At 42.4% G+C, this 24,248-nt stretch overlaps 1 long non-coding RNA gene across 1 annotated transcript in view; it reads right to left on the bottom strand.

The window, feature by feature from the left end:
- Positions 1-24,248, bottom strand: part of LOC121091648 — a 47,989-nt gene that overhangs the window by 10,000 nt on the left and 13,741 nt on the right. The window contains exon 2 of the long non-coding RNA XR_005828990.1: positions 15,321-15,398. This is a non-coding gene — a long non-coding RNA (uncharacterized LOC121091648). The remainder of the gene's footprint in view (positions 1-15,320; positions 15,399-24,248) is intronic.

Raw genomic sequence — 24,248 nt, 5'->3', positions numbered from 1 at the left:
GCATTCAGGTGAGGACATAACACAGCAGCAAAGGAGACTGATCAATCAGAAAAATGGCTGATGAAACCAAGAAAAAACATGGTGTCACAAAAAAAAAAGAAAAAAAAAAAAAAAAAAGGCAAGATTTTAAAACAGTGGAGAAGATGGAACCAGGGAAGGTGGAGAGAGATCCATCTCAAAGTGAAGGGCCAGGGAAATCACAATTTGCAGCAACTTTAAGAGTAACTAATCAAGAGAGAAATTTATAAAGAGCACAAAAAAGGACACTGCAATTTCTGAGTTGTGATTATGGGGACTCAGCCAAGAGGCTGAACTCTGTAGCTGGAAAGGCAAGGCTGTACGTGGGAGATGCTCTGGAGGAGAGATGGGGAGAGCAGAAGGGAAGGAAGAAGGATGGAGACAGGGTTGTTCAGGACATGAAAGAAGTACCAGACAGACCAGTTCATGACGAATCCTTACTTTTGCTCCAATGCCATCAGCAGACTAGTTGCAGATGTTGTAAGTACCAATGCTGAGCACTGCATTCTACCAGCCCTTGAACTGCTTGTCTTCCTAAAAGACCTCTTCTTAGTTTACCTCTTCCATTCACTACCAGTGAGTGCATGCCAGAACACATGAGTTCCTAGGAAACTCCAGCACTAAGTGACAAGACATGTTCCACACAGACCTCATAGGTTAATGCAGTAAATTTTGCAACCATCCTTCCTCTCCTGTTGGGGACCCAGAGACAGAAGGATCAGCATCAGCTGTCCCCATGAGCACTATCTCATACCGGTTTTGAAAAAAGAAAAATCAGTGGCAGTGTTTCTGAAAGCTTCTTCTGTATTTCTTTGTGAGAGCAGCTTTGGGAAGATATAAATATGTATATACATATACACATATAAAATATTTTTTACATGACAAGAAAGAAAAATGTCATTGAAAATATTGTGCTTTTGTCATGTGTTTAAATTTCTGCTCACAAATTTTAGAAGTTTGCTTTAGCTTTTTTTTTAGACAGAATGAAAATGGAAACAGTTCCATCAAAACTCCCATGTCATTAAAAAGTCTTTTTTTAGTTGAAAAAGATTTAAATGGTATTTTTTACTAGGATCATTACAGAAACAAACCCATCTGGAAAGGAACAGGAAAAAGAGGCTGTTTTAGCTATTCCACAGCATTCAGTATCAATGTAAAACACAGCCAGATTCCCACTTTGGGGTCATATCTATTTAAGCAGGAGACTTTCTTCCTCCCTTCTTCTCCTGAGAAACCCGCAGTGTTCCTCTGCCAGCCATATCAGCAGGGATCTGCAATAAGCATGTACCCACTTGAGTGACAACGACTAATCCCCAAGCAACTGTAAATGTTCCTGAAGAAGTATGGATGAAAAGATGCAGAAGAAATGGGTGGCTCTGAGTCAAGGGAGGAATGAAAGCCAAAGGGATGGAGGCAAGAGGGGAAGTGAAGAATGAGCACACAACGTGGATGCTCTTACAAAATATCCATCTCAGTGACTGGAAGGACATACTGGGTTTTGCTTTAGGGAGGACAGGGCATGCTGCCTTCTTGCAGCACTGCGCCATCCCACCCTGGCAGAGCCTTGTGATAGTGACATGCCCTTTCCCATATGCTGCTTTCCTTAACACGGGAACCCCAAGAGGAAGGGGCAGGTGATGGTTAAACCGGTTGTACCGATGCCAAGATATGACCCTGTCTAGTTAATCAGCACTCCTTACCCAAAATGCTGAATAAAACAGCAGGCTTGGCAGTGAAAATGTCTTCCCTATGCATTACACTGCAGGGGTCAGCCAGTAATTCCTGGAAATGGTTAATTGCTGGCCAGCTTTGATCTCCTTGAAATACAAATCAATTAACATCCTGACAATTTCTCAAAAATAGAGCATGCCTCAGCACTCAGAGGCTTCCTGCACTCTTGGATTTATCTCCAGCCTCTCCATCACTCCCTCCTCAGCTCTTAGGAAAGTTGTACTTAATGACAAAGGTGATGGAGGGACTGGAGCATGGATCCTACAAAGCTACCTTTTTACTTCATTGAAGAAGGAACTCTAGCTGATGGAAAAAAAAGCTATTAAACATCTCCAAGAGCAGAAAGCCTGTAGACGCAGACTGCAGAGCATGAAATCTGAACATTTCCATGGGATCACAAGACTCAGCCTCTAAGACTGATCACAGTCCATTGGAAAGCAGATGCTGATGCATGTATGAAGTGAACAGAAGAACATGTAGCTTGGTTTCAGCTGTCTCGATATCTGCGTCCAGTGTCACCTGAGATATTTTGAGATACCTTATCTGACATCCAGCTGCTATCCCAGAATGGTGTGAATGTCACATAGGCCCCATGTCATATCCACTAGCCTTCCCAGTATGTTTCAGGTACCCCAGGATGTATGTACGTCTTTTAGACACCTCAGAAGCAAGCCCTAAGGGTAAGGGACCTTCACCTGGGGTGCATGTAAAGGGGAACTCATGGGGGCTTTCTCATCTTTGTGTCTGTTAGTGGATTGTGGGCTTGCAGCACAGGTACACATGAAGTTGGAGCACCTACACCTCCATCAGAAGGGCTATGAAGCAGGGGAACCCATCTTTCCATGAGGTTTGTGTTTGTGGCCCTCATGGCCTGAGGATTGCATAAGATTCAGTGGGGATGGGGCTGAAAAACTGGAATTTGGGGGATTGGTTATACAGGGGTGTTTAGAAGTCTGTAGTGGTATATTAAATTTGTGTAAGTGTCTCCTATTGTGGTGTTATGGTTTATTTGTAACATTGCTAATATTGACCCTGAATGTATAGTTCATTGATTGCTGATTATATGTTTTTAGCAAACCAATAAACCACTGTGATCTCAATTTTGGTTTAAAATGCATGAACTGATCAGTTCTTCCTTCCAATCCTTATCTTTACAATAAGAGAAACCTGGAGAAGGATTCAACCCACCCCACAGTAGAGGCAGAGCATGCTCACCTCCCTTGGCTCTACTGATGGCATTGACCCCAGCTGCCCTGACCGTAAAAGCAGTTTAGGCAGATAGTGTGTACACAAACACCTATATTTAGGTATCTTAGTCTTAAGCTAAGCCATAAACTTTTAGCTATCTGAAAATAAGCTAATTGTTCTAAACTTGCTGCTGAGACTGTAGTCAAGAGGAGATTTTGCTAGAGAGTCATTCATCCGATCCTAAACCAGGCACCTAAGCTGAGATGAATTCCCTTCTACAAGTACCTCTCTCTTCGTGAGGTACAAATAGTGGATTTATTTGACTAGATGTCTTGCCTAATGGATGACCACAGAGTGGTGGCACCAGCCAAACACAGGATGCAGTGGAGGTTTATCAAGTGCACAGAGGGACATGCAACAGTGATTCACCACTGTAAGATTGTTCATTGTCTGGGTGCCAGGTTGTGGAGTGATTATGTCTTAAAATGTAGTGAGGAAACAACTAACACTAAATCTGGCTCTCTGAACTCACCTGCAAATTAATTGTCTGCACACCTGTCTACAATGAGGGGCATGCCCAAAGCCTCCTAATGAGGGACATGCCAAAAACCTCCCGCAGCTTAAGTACTGGGGAAGAAAAGATCTCCTCAGATAAGCATGGAGGAAGTAAACAGCTTGGTGGAGTGTGACCTGGCTGCAAAGGTGCTTAGTTGTACGTAGGCATATTCCAGGGCAGAACTTGGTTGGATTAGAGATTGTATGTAACCAGTATTTATGTATACAATGGAGGATCTCACCTGGGGTCCATGCCTTCATATGCCACACACCATGGCAAGATGAACTGCAAAATTCCTCGTTTACTTGGAAGTCTCTGCTTTATTCCATATTAACTGCTATTACCACTCCAAGTAGGGGGAGAAATGAAGGAAGCTCACTGGTATTCTAGAAACCAGAGGTGGGTGACAAGTTGGTGGTGCCTTTGGCACATTAACAAATAAACATTCTTTTAAACCCTATTTGACAAAGTCTGGCCCTCCAATAAGCACTGTCGCCTGTTTCTCATCATGTTGTATGTTAAGTTAATAGTTAGCTTCTCCTATGCTGTGTTACAGCCTAGGGTAATAACTTTAAAATGTACTTCTATTACTTTCAGAACATAATAGTATGTTCCTTTTTTGGGCAACACAATTAACCTTTCCTGGAACAACAGAGCATGTATTATAACATTTAGTGGTAAAATCAATACATTATTTTCTTGCATTATATTTATATATGCCCTCTTGCCACAGCATCCAAGCATGGAGAAAGTTGATTTTTCCCATGGAAGAGATTTTCAGTTCCCTGCCACATCAAGTCTCTTCTTTTTGGACAGGCATCTACATTTTTGCAATTCTGTATTTTTCAGTCAGAAACACATACCCAGCAACAAGTCTGTCATTTGCTGAGTACCACCAAGCACTTCTTCTCTATTCCTCTGTTTTGTTATGAGCACCAGATGTTATCATTTCCAGACTTTTCCATTCCCACCAAAGCCTTCACAAACGGTAAGGTCAGAAACCTTTAATAATGTTTAGGAAACCTTTACATAGTCTGAATGGTTTTTGGAAATACTCTGGTTCAGTTTGCAAAGAAGAAGAAACATTTGCTAAGTCAGCAAACCAGTTTTTAAAGCACTCTATATAATAGAATGAAACCTGTTAATTTCATCATGTGACTTGCTTCAAAAGTCTAAGATAGTCGCTCTTTCCTAAGCAATTACAAAGCAAATTAAAATTAGTTGTTTGCCTTAGTCAGCCACTGCCTATATCCGTATGTAAAATTATTTAGGCTGTAGGGAATTGTCCTATCTTCTACTCACTATTTAAAAGCTTTTATTTAAGCACCAGAGAATTTTTTGCAGTCAAACACTGTATCACTAAGAATATCTTGTGTATGTTTGGAATATGAAAAATCATTTTACATACAAGAATGAGCCCCTTTGACCCAAACAAAAGAGGAAAATAAACATAGAGGTTTGTTTCAATGTGTTTAAAATGAAACAAGTTGACTTTTACATTTTGAAGTATTAGTTCAGTCCAATATATGCCTGAATTTTATTTCAAAAGAATTACTCCCAAAATGAAAATTATCACTTTGTTCTGAAAAGATTTCCAAACGTCCTTCAAATAGCAAACCAAGAGGAGGAATGAGACCTCCAGGCTTTAGAACTTGTTAAAATTTTTCTTCATTTTATGATTTTCTAAGTACTTTTCACCAAGATGTGATTGCTACAGAGATTTCTCAAGGGTGCTGCTGCTTCAGTCCTGATTGGACAACTGCAATCTTTTAAATGAGAGTGAGTAATGAACAGCAAACCTATCCTGTTTGGTGAAATTCCTTCGCATCCCTCCCCTGCGCTTCCCTCAGAGCCCATACTCCCCTTAGGTGGCAGTTGTGAGCTCAGAAATGGATGGAGTGGTTCATACAGAAGTGTGCAAGGTTTCTGGGCTCTCTGTGGGACAGATTTTATTCCTGAAGAACAACCATTTCTGCTCTATGTTCATTAAGAATAAATATGAGGTACATGAGCAAAACCAATTTGAAGAGGCTTTGGGCATGGGAGAAATAGCTGCAAACATTTTTTTCCAGATCAAGCAGCTTGGTTCTCCATGGCACAAATGAAGCGGTGCATCCCTTCACTGGGATTTCTTTTTCTGTATCTGACTGAGGATACAAGTCTTCGGCCTCATCCTCTAATAATGCCACTCTGCAGCTTCATGCTCTTAATACAGCCACATTGCCTTTCCAGGCACTGAAGTAGCATCAGCATATCTTCAGTTCCACAGTAGTTTAAAAACATTGGTAGAAAATGCCCTTGAAAAGGAGGTGCAAGACTAGAGGTGAGAAATTTTCAGGGTTTGCATGTTCAGAGATAATAGCTTTGGATTTAGTAGCCCAAACTGTGTCCTGTTGGAGAGCATCATGTTCTTTACAGCTCCAGTACTATACAATGCTGCTGTGCATGCACAGGCAGGCTCAGTTCCCCATGGTGCTGAGCAAGCTCCACTCTCACAGAGGTGAGAAGCAAATTGTGCTCAGGAGTTTACACTCACCTGGGAAATGCCCTATTTCTAAAACTTTGACAGAAACTTCTTCCAGCTCAAATGATCCACAGGGCAAAAACTGGAAGGAAATTAGAGCAAATTTATTTCCTGGATGTGTGCCTGAGCATGCCCTGCTCATTCCATGTTGAGACTCTTGCATAGCTATGAACACTCCCTATAACTTCATTCACCTCCCCTCAAAAAAAAAAAAAAAAAAAAAAAAAGGAGACAAATCTTTGATTTGTTAAAGATACTGAGGCAAGAAAAGGAATTCAAAACTAAGTCCCCAGCTTATGAATTAGAACTGTCAAAGCTCCATCTCTAACAATTCATAACATTGCTAAAGAAGTTTTAAAAGGATAAAGAGAAAAACCCATTGTTTCTAGTTTATAAGCAGAAAGGCAATCTGTTTGACACAAAGCCCATGATCTAAATTAATATTTCATCATTCAGTAGTTTTATTTCTTGGGAGTAAATTGTTTTCTCTGTTAATGGACCTGGGCATATTTCATCAGCAGTAAAACAAATATTTGCAGATTTACCCTGTAGGAGCTTTTGAAATGCACTGGTTTTATTTACTACCAAAGTTTCTCCTCTACTTTCAGGAGAAATCCCGACTGAAGATGTGATGAAATAAGGTAATATCTGAGCCTTGTTTTTACTGGATCATTTGTCCCAGGTTTTCTGTCAAAGAGCAACGGAGAATATCTCCCACCCAGTACAGCCAGTATGTGGCCAGGGTACACAGCCAGGGACCACAACTGTGTCCCAGGTCCCATGGTGCCAATGCCATTTTTGACAACTAGTACCATTGTGCTTGAGAAGAAGATGTCTTGATGCCTTTTCCTTTCCTGCCCTGCAGGCTCAGGTCCCATTAACTTGTTGCCTTCTGCCTTCCCACTCATAAGGTACAATTTCAGCATCAGCTCCTCCCCGCCCTCTCCATCAGCCTCCACACTGCCACCTGACCATGCCTTTGCACGTGCTGACTATGATCCCCTGCCTGCAGTGGTGCATAAGCGTCAGGCAGAAATCCCAGCAGTTATCTTCTGTGCTAGGTTGGCTGAAGCCCCAATAAAACATCCCACTGATAGAGCTGTCAGGACTACTTACACCAGTGAGTTTAATCAGTAGATGTAGCCTGCAGGCGCAAACTGGGATGCTATTTGCTTTGTGCTACAGCAAAACGTAGGTGAGGGGCATTCACTGAGTCATGCTTTTGTCTGCCTTGCAGGTTGTAGCAGCTTCAGTGTGGAGCTGGGCATGACAAAGTCCAAGCACTTCTGGACCTAAAAAGTCGGGGCGTGGTGACACCATTTCTCTCCTTGGAAACTAACTACATGCCCAAGAAGAGCTACCAAAAGGTTTGTTGTGTGAGGCACAGTAAATAGAAACACAAACATAACACAGGGATGGAAAATCCCCTGGCTAGACACAAACACAGACAAGTGCAAACCCACCTACCACAACATCCCAAACTCAAAACCCTTTGCCAGACACCTGGGGCATCCAAAGGAAAGTCCTAAATATTAAAGGATAAAGAGATACTATTATATAGGCCTTGTACTCTCAAAGGAGATCCCCATGTTCCCACTGTAATAATCCTTGAGATGATAATTAAGTGGGCATAATGCCAGATAGACATTTTATAGGTACCTTTTTTGTGACTGTGCAGGAGCAAGTCAAGATTCAGGATAATGATAATAGTGTGAAAATGTTGCTGTGATCCATTAGATGGTAAGTGTTATATTTAATAAACAGTTATAATCCAGTAAACACATAAGCCTCCATGTATTTAAAATATAATATCTTCAGGGTTTTCATAATAAATTTAATATTTCAAAGAGACATTGACTTATGACTTTCAGATATTGTAAGACAAACTTCCCTATAGGAAATCAATTAAAGTTGAATGTTATTGATTTTAACCCATTTGTCCAAACAGTAAAAAAAAAAGGCTTTGAATTCTCTTTGGATGTAACCCCAATGGTCTATTGTCTTCCATGGCTGAGGCAGAAGTAATTTCTAAATCAGATCAGATAAAAGAAAGGTAATATTAGCATATTAGTTTCCTCAGTTTTAAAAATCAACACTCTCTCTGCCGTGTAATCTACTTGAGGCAAAGCAAGATAAATTCCAGGTAACCCTGGAACACTGAAAACTGAAAACAGGTATAACTTGCACATGCATAAACCTGAAAGATGATATGGGACCAAAGTGACAAATAGACATGGCACTGACTCTCTGCAGTGAGATGAAAGTAATTTCCAGCCACCAGCTACCATTTGCAGATAGAGAATGAAGAATAGGGCTGAATCTTCCTGAGAAGTACTTTTGATGCCTAGTATTTCTATCAGTTTCATAGTGGTTTTTTTTCTTCTGTATGTTAAACGATAACTCAGTCCAAATAGCTTTGCTAGATTAAGTGGTGACAACTTCTAGTTTGTGAAGATTCACCTCACTTAAGTTTTGATTGAGCTGGCCATTCAGTCTGAAAGGAAGAGGGACTTCTGCAGAGTCGTTCATCTGATCTGTGCTAGGTATCTATTTTAAGGGAGGTAATTTGCATCATGCTAGACTCCATTTCTCTCCTTTGACCCATACAAGGATCACTAATGACTAATGCAGGTATAGATGTGCTCTGCAGATGTCTGAAACTGGGCAGATTAATGCTACCCTGTGTACCTGTGTGGAGGGAAAACTTAATCTCACTGACAATAGCATAATAATGTTTTGCAGCTGGATGCTGAAGACAGATAAATTCAGATAAAGGATAAGGCAGAACCATGGAGTTAATTAGAACAGTTTAGTTCAGGGCATTGTGAATTCACCATCACCTGAAGAGCTTAAATCAAGTCTGGATTATAAAACATGCTCCTGCTCAGATACAAACTTTGGAAATGCAGAAAGTGCTGTGGGAGCAAGGGAGGCTTTGGCATCTGTTGTGTCAGAAAGTCAGTGCAAACGGTTTCTTCTGGAGCTCAGGTGTTCTATTCCTCCTGCTCCAGTTCACACAGAAAACCACATTAGAGCAAACACCACACTGATCTGATTTGGCTTCAGTGACATATTGCAATTAGCAGGGAGACGTGGGTGAAACATCTCCAATGCAGCCAGCAGCAGCTTTTGTTCCTGCCCTCATCCCTCCATGCAGCCTCCTGCTCTGGTTTGTCCCTGGTTGAGGACTCTGGGAGAGCTGCCCTGGCTGTACCCTCAATGCCTCTGGCTCTGTTTGGCTTATGACCAGTTTGTGCTGTCTGTAACTGGAAGATTACCATTCTGGATTAGCAATCTCCAGAAAGCTGTGTACAATGCCATTCAGAATCCTGGGTCTGATCAAAACGTTGGTAGAAGGACTGAGCAATAGCGGTACGGATCTTCCCATTCGCAGCAGGACCAGGCAGAAGTAGTAGCTCACTTGTAAGGAAGTATGACCACAAGTTTAGCATATCAATACCGTTTAGAACAGAAAATCACAAGCTGTGCATACCTGCTGTGTATGTCTGCACGGGGACAGTCAGCTCAACAGAGTAACAGCCAGAGCAGTAAGCCAAGGTCTTTAAGTCCAGTTAAGCTTTGCTTAGCACGAGTCCCAAGGACAAGCAAAGCAAAGATGATTTAAAACTCTTTTGTTCCCTCAGCAAACTGAGGGACTACTGGCTCCTTACCATTTATTAGAGCACTACCAGGGCAATTCTCATTTACATCAGCAGAAAAAGGCTCTCTGGCCTGTGTTGCCGGCTGAATACATGCACTGGCAGAGGATGGATGGTTGATCCAGACACCCTTGCTGGCAGCTCTGAAGACAAAGCAGGAACAGATGCCACTTCCTTTTCCCAGTGGAGAGAGGACTACAGATCCATCTCATCACTCCCGAAACTTTGGAAACAAAATCAGCATTGGAAATAAATTCCAGAAGCCATTAATCTGTCTTGCTTCTGACATGAAAGGATGAAATATAGATCTGTTAAAAAAAACCCACAACCTGTGAGCAGTATATTTTCATTTTCCAAATTACTAGAAGAGCAGAACATGAATCCTTGTCTGTCAGCCTGAGAAAATATTTTATTTTCCCTGTGAAGGAGAAGCAAATGTAAGATAATGCCATAAGTAAATGGCAGAGAGAGTGCAGTTAGATGAACTGCAATGTGCTGCAGCCTTCCAAAGAGTCCAAAGACATCTATTGGTAATGAGAAAACTTCAGTAGATTTTTTTTTTCTTTTTAATTGAGTTTTTGGGTCATCACACTATAAGAGGTCTGCACAACAGTGCCAAGAGGTCCACACTGCACAGCCTCATGGGAGACAGTAGGTGGGATGGTATGCAGTGGTACACAGAGTCATCTTTACAGGTCCTGTGTCTTTCATTTAAAGATCTTAAGATATTTTTTCTCAAGAGGAATTAAACACTGCCATTTTCCTGATATGTAAATATTAGCATAGTGTGTAGAAGTAGGCAACTGCCTCTTCTTGAAGGCATCTAACTATAAGAGTGAAGGGTGAAAAACATGCAAATTCAGGCATCAAAAGTTTGGATTAGAAGAAGTGGAGGTTGTAGAGACAAAACATACAGAAGCAGAGAATGAGAAAGCAAAATATGTTGGGGTCTGCAGCGGGTCTGCAGACAAGTTAGTTGACTTCAAAGGGTTAGCCGTGTACCTTTAAGACAGCCACAAATTGTCAGGTATGTAAACAGCATGTGAAGAACCAGAACTTAGAACCGCAGCACACGGGCACCTACAGCAACAGCAAATAGCAAGCAAGAAGGAGGACACAAAAGCCTATCAGGGTCTAACACCTGTGCTGTCTAAGATGTATAAATAGTTTGTATAAACAATAAAGGCCATTTTGTCCGTTAAACCCAGCCACGCAGACATAGTGTTTCTTTTAAGTCCGCCCTGACTTGCGTCACCACAAAAATAGAAGTAAATTAATTTATAAACAAATTAATATTCTCTTACTCAAAATGGCAAGTGGGAAGCAGAAGGATTTAATAAAAAAAGGAAAGAAGAGTGAAGAGGAATAGGAAGGAGGGTAGTAACAGTTTGTCACGTCTAGCCTTGGATTGCTGCCACTGGCTGTAGGGTGACATGTCTGCAAGGAGTCTGGAGGAGGACAGAGCGGGTATTGTGGCCAAGAGGGGATTTCTTTAAGGTGTGGCTCTAAACTTGCATCCTCTGACTTTCAGAGGTGACCTCAACAGAAACTTTGAATGGCAGATGCTCCCCTGTAGTAACCTCTATGCGCTCCTCAGCCTCAATGGAAGGGACTGAACCCACTTGATGCAGGGACCTCCTCACCCTCCCAAAGCCTGCCCATGCTGTGGCCCCAGCATGACATGGAGCCACCCCTCTAAGCAAACCCAGCTCAATTGCCCCTGTCTCAGCACACCTGGCATCAGGGCCACCAGCAGAGAACGTCATAACTGCCAGGTCCACCTGATATGGACTGCAGCAGATGGGGTGCCCAAAGGGTAGAGACATGGTGAGGACATCCCTGCAGGATTGCTGCCTGGCTTGGTATGAATGGCCAGTGGGGAGGGAGGACGTGGTCTAACACAACGTGTCCTCAACAGGGACAAGGTCGGAGAGGATACAGACATAGATGCAGCTGGCACAAATCAGCCATGAAGCAGCCTTCTCAGTCATTTGCAAGCAGCCAGCCATACCATATATTATTCCAGGTGCTCACACGACGTATGTGAGAATGCTCTGCAGGTGTGTGCAGTGCCAGGAAGAACAGTGGGCTGCTTTTCTGCCCTTCTTCTTCCTTTGCACATTGTGTTTCCTATCCTGTCTTCAGGAATCCTTATGCCAAGAACAAGGCATCCCTGGTGGGAGGTGATTACATTATTTTTTTTCTTTTTCTTCTTGAGCATGTGCCATGCTGTGAAGACAGGAGTGCCTCAGCGTACCTGCCTACAAGGGATAAAATCAACATTTTGAGATTCTCCTTCTGGCTGCCCTCCATACACAAATTGTCTCCTGAAGCAGATGTAAATATTCATAATTTTTTTTCTTTTAGTAGGGCAGTGAATATTTGTCTTCCAATATATCATCCATATTAAAATATTTGCATGTAAATATAATCCAGAAATGCATCTACAGTTTGGTTTCCTAAAATTAATAAGAGAAATAATGATCTAATTTCATTTCCTGCAAAACACTAGCTGCACAATTTCTCCCTGTGATTCCTGCTTTAATTTTAGGTGAGTTCACAGAAAAAAAATCAGACTCAAAGGCTGAAGAAGTGTCTTGCAAGTATCTCCTTTCCTCAGTGGAGTAATTTTTTCATTCTTCCTCCTCTGCCTGTGTCCACCTCCGCTGCCCTTGGCTGAACGGTGTGAGAGGAACACGTGAACATGCTCTGTGTCCTCTGCTCTCTGAGCTCGGCAGCCCCCAAATTGGAGGATGGGGAAATGCCTCTGTTATCTAGTCAACACAAACAAGTAAAAATCTTCCAAATCCTTCAGTGAGCAATGAAAGTGTTACAAACCTGTATGAAGGAAAGGGGGTATATTCCAGTGTATTCAGCGAACTCTCAAAGTGGAAGGATGGAAAGAGACTTATTTCCGTTAAGGAAATTGGTAATGTCCTTTACGTTGTAGTAGGCAAGAGGTGCCAGCTTGCTCTGGAGTCAAGAAGATGTCAGTTAGTAATTTACTGACAGTCCTCAGTCCTCATGGTGGGCTCCTGCACATGGGTAGTTGCGGTGGGACATGGTGTAGGTCAGCCAGCAATAACCACTCCAAGAGCCTAAGGACCAGAAGCCTGGCTGGAGGGGGTGAGAATGTTACAGTTTTCAAGGACCCAAAAGGCTGCTGTAAGGTGGAAAGCAATAATCTCTTCTTCACGTCTGGCAGCAAAAAGGCAGGAAGGACAGGGTGTAAGTCATAGCACTTTCCTGCGGCATTAGAGAAGTTTGCAGCTGATTCTTGTCTCTGGGGGATCAGGTCTAAAATATCAGCCTTTTTGGTCTAAGAAGAAAGAACAAATTATGCACTTGTCTGGAGCATCTTATGGGATGCCTTTACAGTCAGCTCCTGATTCTCCAGGGCAAGGAGAGAAATAACTGATTGAGAGGAAAAGGGGAATGAAGGCAAAGCCCTCAGCAGCGAGAAAGGACAGTACCTGTCTGCCAGGGAAAGTGGCACCCAGCTGAGCAGAGATGTGGGGCCAAGGAGTCCCTCTGGGGCTGTTGGCCCCTCATGGTGTGGACGGGGCCCTATCCACCAGTGTCCACCTGGCATTGCTGGTTCAGGCCGGGTGTTCAATGTTCCTGGCATGGCTACTCCAGCCCCGAATAACAATGGGCTATTGACTGATGGAGGAGCCATGGAGCATGCTCTTTTTCTGGCACCATCTCAAAAAGGGGTTGCAAACTTAACTAGCACACTGCAAAGAACCACTCATGACATATCTCCTGCCAAGCTGAGATCTGGTAAGCAAAAATGTTGCTTTGAAATTAACGGGTTAATTTTATCGGGGTGTAACAAAGTGAACTGCATCTAATGGCTGGATTATTCTTTTTCACTCATGAAAACCTATTGACATGCTTGCGCTTTGACCACATCTCTCTTTTACACTGATCTAAAGCCAAGCATAATGCCAAGTTGTTGTTGCAAACAGGGAAGTCAGAGGGACTGTAATTTTTGTGTAGAAAGCTCTTTAGTAGCTGAACAGTTAAAGATTATGTTCGCTATGTTTTCCTGCCTTGCAAATTCCTCATTCATAATGTATGAGTGAGATCATTAAAAGCAACATATTGGCTGATACCATCACAGCTGCTACCTAACTGTAACACTTCATAGCTAGGAATAACATTACTCTTCTCTTACGTATGTGTTTGGAAAAGGAAAGAAGGAGACTTGTAGCTGCAAGAAGAACAGTGTAAAATGTTTAACCTCACAGAAAAAAAAAATCACATGTTGGGCAATTACAGATTTTCTGGGAATGTTATTAAAATGAATAAAAAATATTAATCTCCTTTGACAACCCTTTTCACCCTTTGCATCTATCGCAATATGGCAGCATATTTTTCCCCTGCACAAAATCAATATCACATTAACTTCCCTAGTAAAAAAAAATAACTCCTGCAATGAAAAGAAAACTTCATCTCCACCCAGGGAATTCTAAATTCTTCAACCTTTGACTGTCTAGAAACGTAGTGACAATTATTTTAAGCCAAGGATGGGATGTGTCAATCTTACCAAACAGAGAGAAAGATGTTTTAGGGCTTCCAAGCATAACCTCTGTGGTTGGTGTTTTAATTTGTAGGCTGCCCTAGGTGCTGATCTGGTTAAATACATTAAATAAAAGTGCATTTAGGTTGACAAAGAGGAACTCTTTCAGCTGAAGAAAGGCACTTTCAGTTTTTCATGGGTTATCTGAATCTTTAGAAGCTTTGGGCCTACATTTTTTTTATTTTACATTTGAGGAAGAGGAATAAGAAGAATCTGCCATATAAATGTGGCTTTTAATTTCCAAGTATCTTATTTCATATCCCAAACTGAGAGAGATGCTTATCCTTTATAAATCATGAGTCACCTCTGATAGCTTTGTTCCGCAACATGTCCAAGAGTTTTGGGGCATGTTTGTGCGTGGGAAGTCAAGAGTCAAGTCCAAATGATCATAAAAAATGAACTAGCTGTCTTTGAAAGAGAGGGCATTCCCTCTGGGCTTGTAGTTTACAACTCTGAACCTTACCAGCTAATCCCCAGATGGATGCTCTCACTCTGAACTACCTCAACTCTGAATCTGCACATATATGCCCTATGCTGTTGTGATGCTCTCTCTCTCCCCTCATGCTAGGCTGCACACCACAGTCACCATTCCAACACTAGCCAAGATGCCTCTGGCTCGCACAGGTGCACAAGCAGAATGTGGGCCCATGGGTTCATTACGCTTAAACTTTGAGTCAAGTAGCTAAAGCTGGGATGAAAGAATTCCTTCTGTTGCAAATTTATCATTCATTTTGAGTGTGGCACCTGAAACAGAGGGAATAACATGGTCCTTCCCAAAAATCTTCATTCAAGGTTTTAATTGTGTCTCAGAGGAATAAATGCAGGGGGTTTGCCTTCCTCCGCAGGCCCTCCCTGTCTTTCTCTGATAACAGATTTTTATTTTTTTTTTTTTTTTTTTTTTTACGAGCGTCACTTATGGGTTCTTCTATAATTTCCAGCCTCTGACAGAAGTGCTCCACTACCCTTTCCTGATCAATAATGAATGAACACATTTGAAACTACAAGTATTTGCACTTATGAGCTCATCCAGGCAAAAGATACAAGAAACGTGTGACTTACCTAAATGACAGACAGGGGAGCAAGTATATCACACACACTCCTTTGTTGTTCCTTTGCCCTGCCTCCTGGGTACGGTACCTAAGAGAAAGAAGGTGAGAGACAAATTCTTGCATCATTTTTTCCTGATATTTCTTCCCAAGGAGTCTTCTGTAAGTCAGGGATGTTGGTCCATACCTACTGGGGAAGAAGGCTGAATTAAGTGGAGATCTCTCACCTAGAGAGTGGTCTAACCACAAGCCTATGTCATGAAGGGAGCAGCCAACATCTGAAGCCCAAGCTGTCCATGATGCCAGGCCTGCCCAGCAAATGTCCACCAGCCCTGCAGGGGTATAAGGAAGAAACTGGGTTTGTATCCACATGGGCCTTTGGCATACAAAAGACACCATGCTGATGAGCTCTGCCAACATTTTCCTTGAAGGATCTTCTTCATGACATTCAGCCAATTTAAAAATTTTTAAAAGGGGCACCTTCGGGATTGGTTGCCATCAGGTGTAGTGCACAGGGACAAATGTGTTCAGTTGCAGAGCCATGGGATTTCTTCCTATGTTTCACCTCCATCCCTATGCTTCATATCCATCCAGCCCCATGTCTGGCTTTTATTCTCAGTCCTGGAGATGGCATTCACTTCCTAAAGGAAAGTGGAAGAATTTAGCAGTGTAGAACATGGATGACCTGTCCCCACAAAATGAACCTCAGAAAAAAACCCAGCCATTTTTGAGTGCATGAGAGTAATGCACAACAAGCACATACCATGCAGCTTTAGGTTTGTAAAGTGAAAGCTTTAGAAACAACTTTTGTTCACTTCAATCCAAACTACAAATAAATAATACCCACAGAAAACAAGTCATAAAATATTCTGCTCCTGAGCTGTGTCTTTTGAATTCCAAATTTTCCTTGGGAAGGAATCTTTTCTAGCCAAGTCTGAAATCCCCCAAACCGGGAACAACCGCCACAATGTGCATGTAGTTTCAGCAGTGCCAGTGGGCACACATTGCACACATTGCAAAAAATCATGGCTGATATTCATGCAAAAGTCCTTTTTCTCTTCCCTCACTCAGGCAAGCATCAAGAGAGTTTGAAATGTAAAACACATTCCTATGTGATAGTGAAAGAAAAATCACTTAGAAGAAGACAAGGAGGAATTGAAGTTACTCACTCAAACAAGTCAGGCTGACAAATTGCTTCTGCTGTCTCCATTCATCCACATAATGGCTCCCCCATTCCCTGGCCAGTTATAGAAGAATAATTATCTCTTTCAGATCAGCTGCCTTGGCTTCATCATAAATCAATTCTTTCCTCCACTCTTGCACTCCCACTGCCTCCTTCGCCATTTTTATCAATGCATCCTTCCCATAAGGCTTCCCAAGTCCAACTTTTGACTGACTACGTGAATCTGATCACTGAAGCCTCCTGTGAACTCACCATTTTTGTCACTCAACCCAAAGCCCTTATTTTCCTGCTGTAGCTGAGCAAGTCCACGTGCACATTTGTGATGAGTTTGCAGAGCTCAGAGAACAAGCTGGTCATGTGACATAAAGGACAACATGAGATGAAGCTGAGCCAAGCCTGACTCTGCAAGGGGAACTTCTGGCTTTTTCAAAGCTCCACATGTATCTCACACTGCTAAAAAAGCCATGGCTCTTTGAGCAAAGCATTTATGCTTGCGTGTAGTCTCATTAGAGATGCAGCGGTCATTGCAGAACGAAGTGTGTGAGAACAGCCATACCTGAGGAATCAGCATGCGAGTTTAAGTTCACTGCTGATGCTCGGTGTCAGCAGAGTGGTTGGGGACTTGTCCAAAATGGGCTGAACTCTATTAATTAGTTGGGCAGGAAATGAATCCTAGAATGGTTTGGATGGGAAAGGACCTTAAGGATCATCTAGTTGCAACGCTCACTGCCATGAAGTCTGTTCCTTGCTCCTGCAGGACAGATGCTGTGTCAGGGCCAGGAACAGCTCTCTGCTGGTCTCTTAGGTACTGCTGACCCTCAGCTGGGCTCCCCTTGGCACTGGTCAGCCCTACACCCTGCACCACCCAGAAGGTCCTCTGCTTCTGACATTCCAAATCGTCAGTGCTGGCAGAAAGATGCTTTGACTCCTTCTTCTGGCTGCTTTAATCTGCCCAGCAGACTGACACCTTCCCACTTCAACTGCTCACCTCTCATTCCTATTAGCCTGAAAACTTCAGTACCTGGATCATGGCTCTGCTGGAGTCAATGGCAAAAATCACATACTCCCAGAAAGCCCCTGTTTCATTGGAGCCATTATCAGAACAAATAGCTGGAGGGCTGATCGCCCCAGTGATGGACAGAGTGCCTTCGTGCTAAAACGCCTTTTTATGCACAGTCCATTGGCTTTGTATGATTACATATTAAAAGCTCTTATCCATTTTTCTGTCTACTATTGTATGAGTGTTTTTAATATTATTACAGTATCTTGGATACTTTAAAGTTTAAAAAGGCCTTTTTAAGGCATTAAACGACCTGGTCAAAATTCCATAATTTGCTGATGAGAAAAAAAAGAGAAAAAATATCCGTATGAATTTCCCTTCTTTTCTCTCTCATTTCTCATTCAGGTTTCCCAAAATATATATGGTAGAGCAGAAATTTTTCTCATGCCTCCCTGCCCCAAAAAATTGGATGTAGCACAAACTCTTAGGGGGCTCTGGTGAAAGTAATGCTGCATATACTCAGCAGAAAATTTCAGATACCACTCTAACAGTTATTTAAAACCCAAAAGGCCAAATGGCCTCAATAGTGGCAGCTTTTTTCCCTTCTTTTATTTACACATTCTCATCCTCAGAAACATAATAAAATAAGCTTGATACCCTACTTGGGCAAGATCTATGAAAAATAAGCTCCCACTGCTGAGTTATGAGTGTCTGAAAAAAAATTAAGACACATACATACATTACTCCTTACAGCAACAACAGTTATGGATAGTATTTTGGGTGCAGTTGTTTTCTTCCCAGGGCCAAATGCTGCAAGCTTTAATCTCAGAGTCTGGGGGATTTCTGTTTTTTTTAAGATCCTAATACAATGCTGTTTGTTTATAGGGTGCATGGTCCTGATTAACAGTAAAATACTGCTACTGTGTGGCACGTCTGGCAAAATCCAGAACGGTTTTGCACAGAAGAGAAAAGAAAACAGAGCCACATCAAAGCAGAGCTGAGAGACGGCACCGAAATAATTTGCAGCACCTTGGCATGTTTTTCCCTTTCTGAATTCACATGACCTCCTTCCATGAGGTGTGACAGGGGCCGAGTGGGCTAAAAAAGCACCAGGCTGCAATCAGATGGAGTTCACCTGTTTCCTTAGAGAGCCTAAGATGATTGCCACCACAGGGAGGGGGATTCAAAAGGCTTTTGGGAAGAAGCAGAGAGGTAAGAGTTTAATGAGCTTGCAAGACTCTCAACATCCATGTAATAAGTTCCTCATCATTATATGCAGGTTTCTGATGTGTATTTTTGATGTTCCTTCTTTCTTTCATTCCCCAGTCCCTGCCTTGCTTAATCTGACACCCTTCTTACATCTTGTTCCTTTTCCTTGGCACCTGGATATATATTCTAACCCCTAAGCTGTACATGAGGGATAAATGACCAAGGAGATGGTGATGTTCCTTCCCTGCATTCTCTCTCACTCCTTCGCCACGTGAAGACAGAAAGCAGCTCTACTGCTGCCTTCAGAGAGGAACCAGTAAAATTTCTCCAATTTTTTTCCAATTAAAAAAAAAATCTTCAATTTCATTTCAGCTACCTGTGAAGAGAGGGAAGGTGGCTCTTTCCTGCGTCTTGGCTGGAAAGCATGAAGCTCCTGCTTGTCTTTTTCCCAACCTCACACATTTCTCACTGGTGGCTACCAATTTCCCAGGCATACCCATGTTTTTCCCTGTAAGGCCCATGCAAACTGCCAGCATGGCTGCCTGGCTCCAGGAGCTTTCCAGCTGAAACATTTGTACCCCAGGACCACCGTGCTTACTATTGAATTTGCATGCTCGTCATCCAGTTAAGGTTTGCTCCTGCAGTCCTCCCTCAAGCAAAACCCCCACTATGGCTGTGATCTCCTGCATGCATGGAGATTCACCCCTGGGCAGGGAGGTTTGGCTCAACCTGACGCAGGATAAAAATCAAGGCCTTTCCCTTTGCAAAGTAGATTGCTGGGGTGGCTGGGGCCTGCACGCATGACAGGACCCCAAACTGGCCAGAGTCTCACACTGAACACGCCCAGACCTTCCCTTACACAGAGACTCAAGATGAGATAAGGCTTTTCAGCTCAGGAAAGCCACATTTTACTGAACATTAAATGCTTGGCTTCTGAAATAGAAAAAGTACAAAGACACTCAGTAAAGCAGAGCAGAAATAAGGAGGATTTATAGCCTCATCTCTCTCTCTGCCCACTGCATCCTTCCTTCCCGGCTTGCACTCAGCCAAGTCCCTCTGGCTCCTAAGAAGTGCTTTCCCTGGCATCCTTTAACCCTCTTGCTGCAGAAAACATGAGACTTGCTACCATGATCTTAGAGCCTTTAGTAGTTCAGGAACACAGCTCTGCTCCTGGCTGCTGTCTCCATTTGGAGAGCTGAGATATGCAGCAGTTTTATGGGAGACACACACAGCTTTGGGCAATTGTTGAGGCCCTGACTCAACTTGCAGCAAAAAATGCCCATCTCCCTAACTATATATAAGGATTTAGTCCTCCACACTGAGGTGCTCTGAATTAAAATTCAGTTTTGTGCCGATAGCAAAGGAGAAACATCAAAAAGGGGGAGCAAACACTGCAATTTCACATTTAGGGTTCGTTCCTTGCCCCTTCTGCACAAAGCCAATGGGTGCGACAACACAAAAATGTCTGTAGCAATGGATAAAACTGGCTGTAGGGCAAATTAATTAGCCAGGAGTAGCACAGCCAATTACAGAGTAAGGAATTTGATGGATAAGGACACACTAATTAAGGTATAGCCAGAAATTTGGGATTTGGATTTTGTGTGTCTTTTAAAAGCCTCTCAGAGGGTGACCGTGAATGCAAAATTGGACAGAAATTGCCACTCATAGGCAGGGACAGATCTCTGGCCACAGGCAACATTATCTTCCTTCTTCGTGGGATCTCAGCTATGGAAGCGATAGCTCTCAGACCTTTGCAAATCCTTCTCCCATATGAATTCCTGGTGTCACAGACTCTGAGATTTTGTAGTTTCATCTGCAGGGGAGAGATTTAACATCCATTGCATTTTTATTAGAATTTTTTCAGTTCTGAATTTTAGCAGTAATATGGACAGCCAACCTGCAGCTTTTAAAATGTTTGAATGGGGAAAGGGTGAGGAGCATAAAGCTCCAGCATGATGCCACATAAGAATATCTGCACTTATTAATGTGTCTAAGGAGCAAGCTTTAGTTATGCAGAAGAGCTGATATATTGCATTGATCCAAGTAGCCACACATTCCAGAAGATAAAAGACTTGTTCTGTAAGATAAATGAATAAATCTGTCTCCTTCAAAACAATAATATTTTTTGTTATTTTTGTTTACCCAGGTTTGCTAACCAAGTTCACCACATGACCTATAAAACAAAGCTCATATTTAAAATCCAATTCTCTGCTCTACTGCAAAAGAACAATTAGGACATAACTCTGCAATAGCATTGGATGTACCAAACGGAGACATATGCTTTTAATCACAGATAATAACAATATTTATGGGAAGGTGGGGTGTTGATATAAATTCCTCTGCAAAAAAAAAAAAAAAACCAAACAAAAAAACAAACCCACAAACCAACCCAACACATTCTGCTTAGAGAGTTAGTGAGAGAGAAGAATAAATAGGATTTGAAAGAAAACCACCAGCATTTCAGCTAATGCTTTTGTACAAAGAATAAACCAGAGCCAAGCCAGCCACATTTGTGAAAACTGGGCCATGTGGAATTAGATACATTGCTGATAAAATTGCAGAAATATCTACCAGCTATGAGAGAAACTGGGAGGTGTACAAGATGCTGGATCTTCACCGGTAAGAGACCAGATAAGGTGGTCTTCCTACTCACAGCAGAATGTGGAAAGAAGAAACACTCTTATTCCCCTTTTACGTGTGAGAATTTGATGGGTGAAGAGGTGATGGCTATTTCTATAACAGGAAATAAATCAGGCTGAAGTCCCTTCCATGGCTTTGAGAAAATGGCACAGCTCAAGCTGATGCTTTTAATTTCTTTTCTCTGCAAAACACAGTGCCAGGTAGTGTTTGAGCATGGGATTTTTCCCAGTTTGGAGCCCCAAACTGTTGCTGTGCAGGTGCTGGGAGATGCTCCCTGGGGCAGGCTGGACTGTGCCAGGAAGGAGGTGAGCACCTGTTGTTTGAAGAGCTCCATCACCAGCATCTTAGTGCACACTGATACCTTTATCAGTATTTGAAACATTTCACAACAGGCTAAGCCCCAAATCAACATCTAGCAGGAAACTGCTGATATTTCCCAAAAGACTCCCATCCTGCTGCCTTTGCTCAGGAAAAAAGATAAAACATAGCATTTTGCCTATGGCAGGAGTATGGGGTTTGGTGTCTGGCCTGTAACCATAAACAAGGCGAGGAAGTTAAACTCAGCCCTGTTCCCCGGCTCCTGCCCAGCTAGCGTAAGGTTGGTTACATGCTTTATCATGCCACTTTCATATTTTATTTAACTGGGAAGTCCATGAAGTTGCTTTAAATAGAAACAAAATTTGAATAATTTATCCAAGAGCAACTTCTGTTTCATTTCCAAGTCTGCTGGAGTCGATATTGCCTGCTTCTAGGAGCTAGTGAAAGTCCATGGGCTGCAGGGTACCAGGAAGAACAGCAAGCACACAAATGCATGTGTGCCCAGACTGATCCTGCTCCCGGGTGGCATCCAGAGCCTGAGGTCTCCACTGACCTTGAAAGCAAACCCTGCCTGCAGCCGCTGCAAGCTGCAGGGCCACATCAACTTGGTGGCTTGCTGGATCCCTGGGTACAGCCCTGGCTGTGCCCCAATCCAGCAGGGACAAACTGTGTTTCTTAAAGCGTTTACTGTCCAGCGCCTTCCTCATCTGTGCCAGCCAGCACTGCAGAAAAGGAGGTGCTGCAAGGGGTGGATGAGGGGACCCTTGTGCTTGGTCCACTGGCCCCATCTCTCAGGAGCTGCAGGGTGTACCAGGGAGAACACAGACAGGGAGAGTCTGGCTCTGCTCCCACCATGCAGCTGCACGGACCTTTGCATCCACCCGAGAGAGCAGCTGGGGATGAGCAAGCAGGGATGGAGATGGGGAGCTGCTCTTTTCAGGGGCATTCAGTGTTTGGAGCAGGTTAAAACAGCCACGCACAGGTGTGCAACCTGGGTAGCAAAAGCAGTTCATCAGGAAGGCTGTATTTACTTCTGTAACAGTTGCATTGTAGGAACCAATTAGCCAGTGCTTTCAAATTGCTGTGATAACATAAAGTGACAATACAATTAACCATGGAAGTCAAATTTGCCAATTCTGGGCCCTCAGTCCTGTGCCTGTTCCTGGAACAAATGAAGCTTTAGCATCATGTTAATTCTGCACAGCTTGTTGGGGTTATAAAGTACTCCTTGTGTGCTGTGTGGCAAAAAAAACCCCAAACAAGTAAGGAGGAATTTTTATAGCTGTGTCATGGTTTGTGCTGAAACCTGATGCTGTTATCAAACAGCAGGTTTTCTAGGTATTTTCCATAATCAGACGAAAAATGTAAATATTCTTTCAGCGTTGGTTCCAGCTGCAAAATCTGTCTGTGCTGATTGAACCTGCAGTCTTCATTTTAGTTGTAAAATTAAGTCACTCTTAAGAGACATAGTAGATATTTTACATCAGGATAGAAAGTACAGTTTTCATCATCTCAAAATTTATCTTGCTAAAGGCCAAAAATATGCAGATTTGGTAAAGTCTTGAAGAACCATGCATAATCCAGAATGCTCCAAGGAATATATGCATAACATTATTTCTGTTCCATTTGTGAGCTTGAATAGACAGATCTACTTTTTGCATTTCTTCTGACTGAGAAGTCAATGAAAGAGCATATTTTTCTGCTAATTAGATTCCTGGAGATTGCTTCAACTCTTCAAGAACTACCAACCTTTTTTTTTTTTTTTTTTTTTACATCTTTCTTCTTCAATCACAGAGAGAGTCTTTATGCCACTTTTGTTTTTTCTCTAGTGAAGTGATTATTGAAACATCTAACAATTTTGCTCCTTTCCTTGTTGAAAAATCTTTTATAAGTTTATAATAAACAGGCTTGTAAATTAAATAGATGATCAGACATCTGCATTCTAGAAGGTGAATGGCAAAGTGTTTTCCCAAATGTCTCAATGACTGTGAGAAGAAAAATGTTTTTTTATGATATGGCTTGGAAAGACAGTGTTTCCCAGTGTCCCACACCAAAAAAACCTGCATACTCCTTTTAAAATGTTCTTGATAAGATTTTGGGAATGGGAGAAGGTAAACCTGGGCTCTTATGATAATTCTGCACAACCTGCTATTACAGCAGTGCACAGATAGGATCAGGGCACCATCAGTGTGAGCTGTGCTTGTGGCACCGTGCTGCTTACTCTGAGAGCACCTGCAACAAATATGAATGAACAGATTACATCTTTTGGAAGGTGCTTAGGCCTTGTAATACCTCATGCTGCTTAAATTTTACATGATTTACAGGTTCTTCCAGTTTCAGGAGCTTTTTGAGAAAGATACTTTGGAAGTAGCTGAATTTTTTTTGTTAGGATCTTAAATGCCTTTCAAACACTGGTCCCCAGAGGCCTGTGTCCTGCAGGCAGGTCAGGGAGTCTTGGCTCATTCTATCACTTTTGATGTCCCTATTTACGGTTTTCACAGATGAGCTCTTGCAAATGAAGTTGCAGCCCATCAAGATGTTACTAGCTTTTGCCACTTGCTTCCCCTGGCTGCTGACTGTGCTGGTCGCAA

Source organism: Falco naumanni, chromosome 7 (genome assembly GCF_017639655.2).
Source record: "Falco naumanni isolate bFalNau1 chromosome 7, bFalNau1.pat, whole genome shotgun sequence".
NCBI classification, from domain to species: Eukaryota; Metazoa; Chordata; class Aves; order Falconiformes; family Falconidae; genus Falco; species Falco naumanni.
The sequence above is the reverse complement of the archived record's forward strand: the minus strand, read 5'-3'. Positions and strand labels throughout refer to the sequence as shown.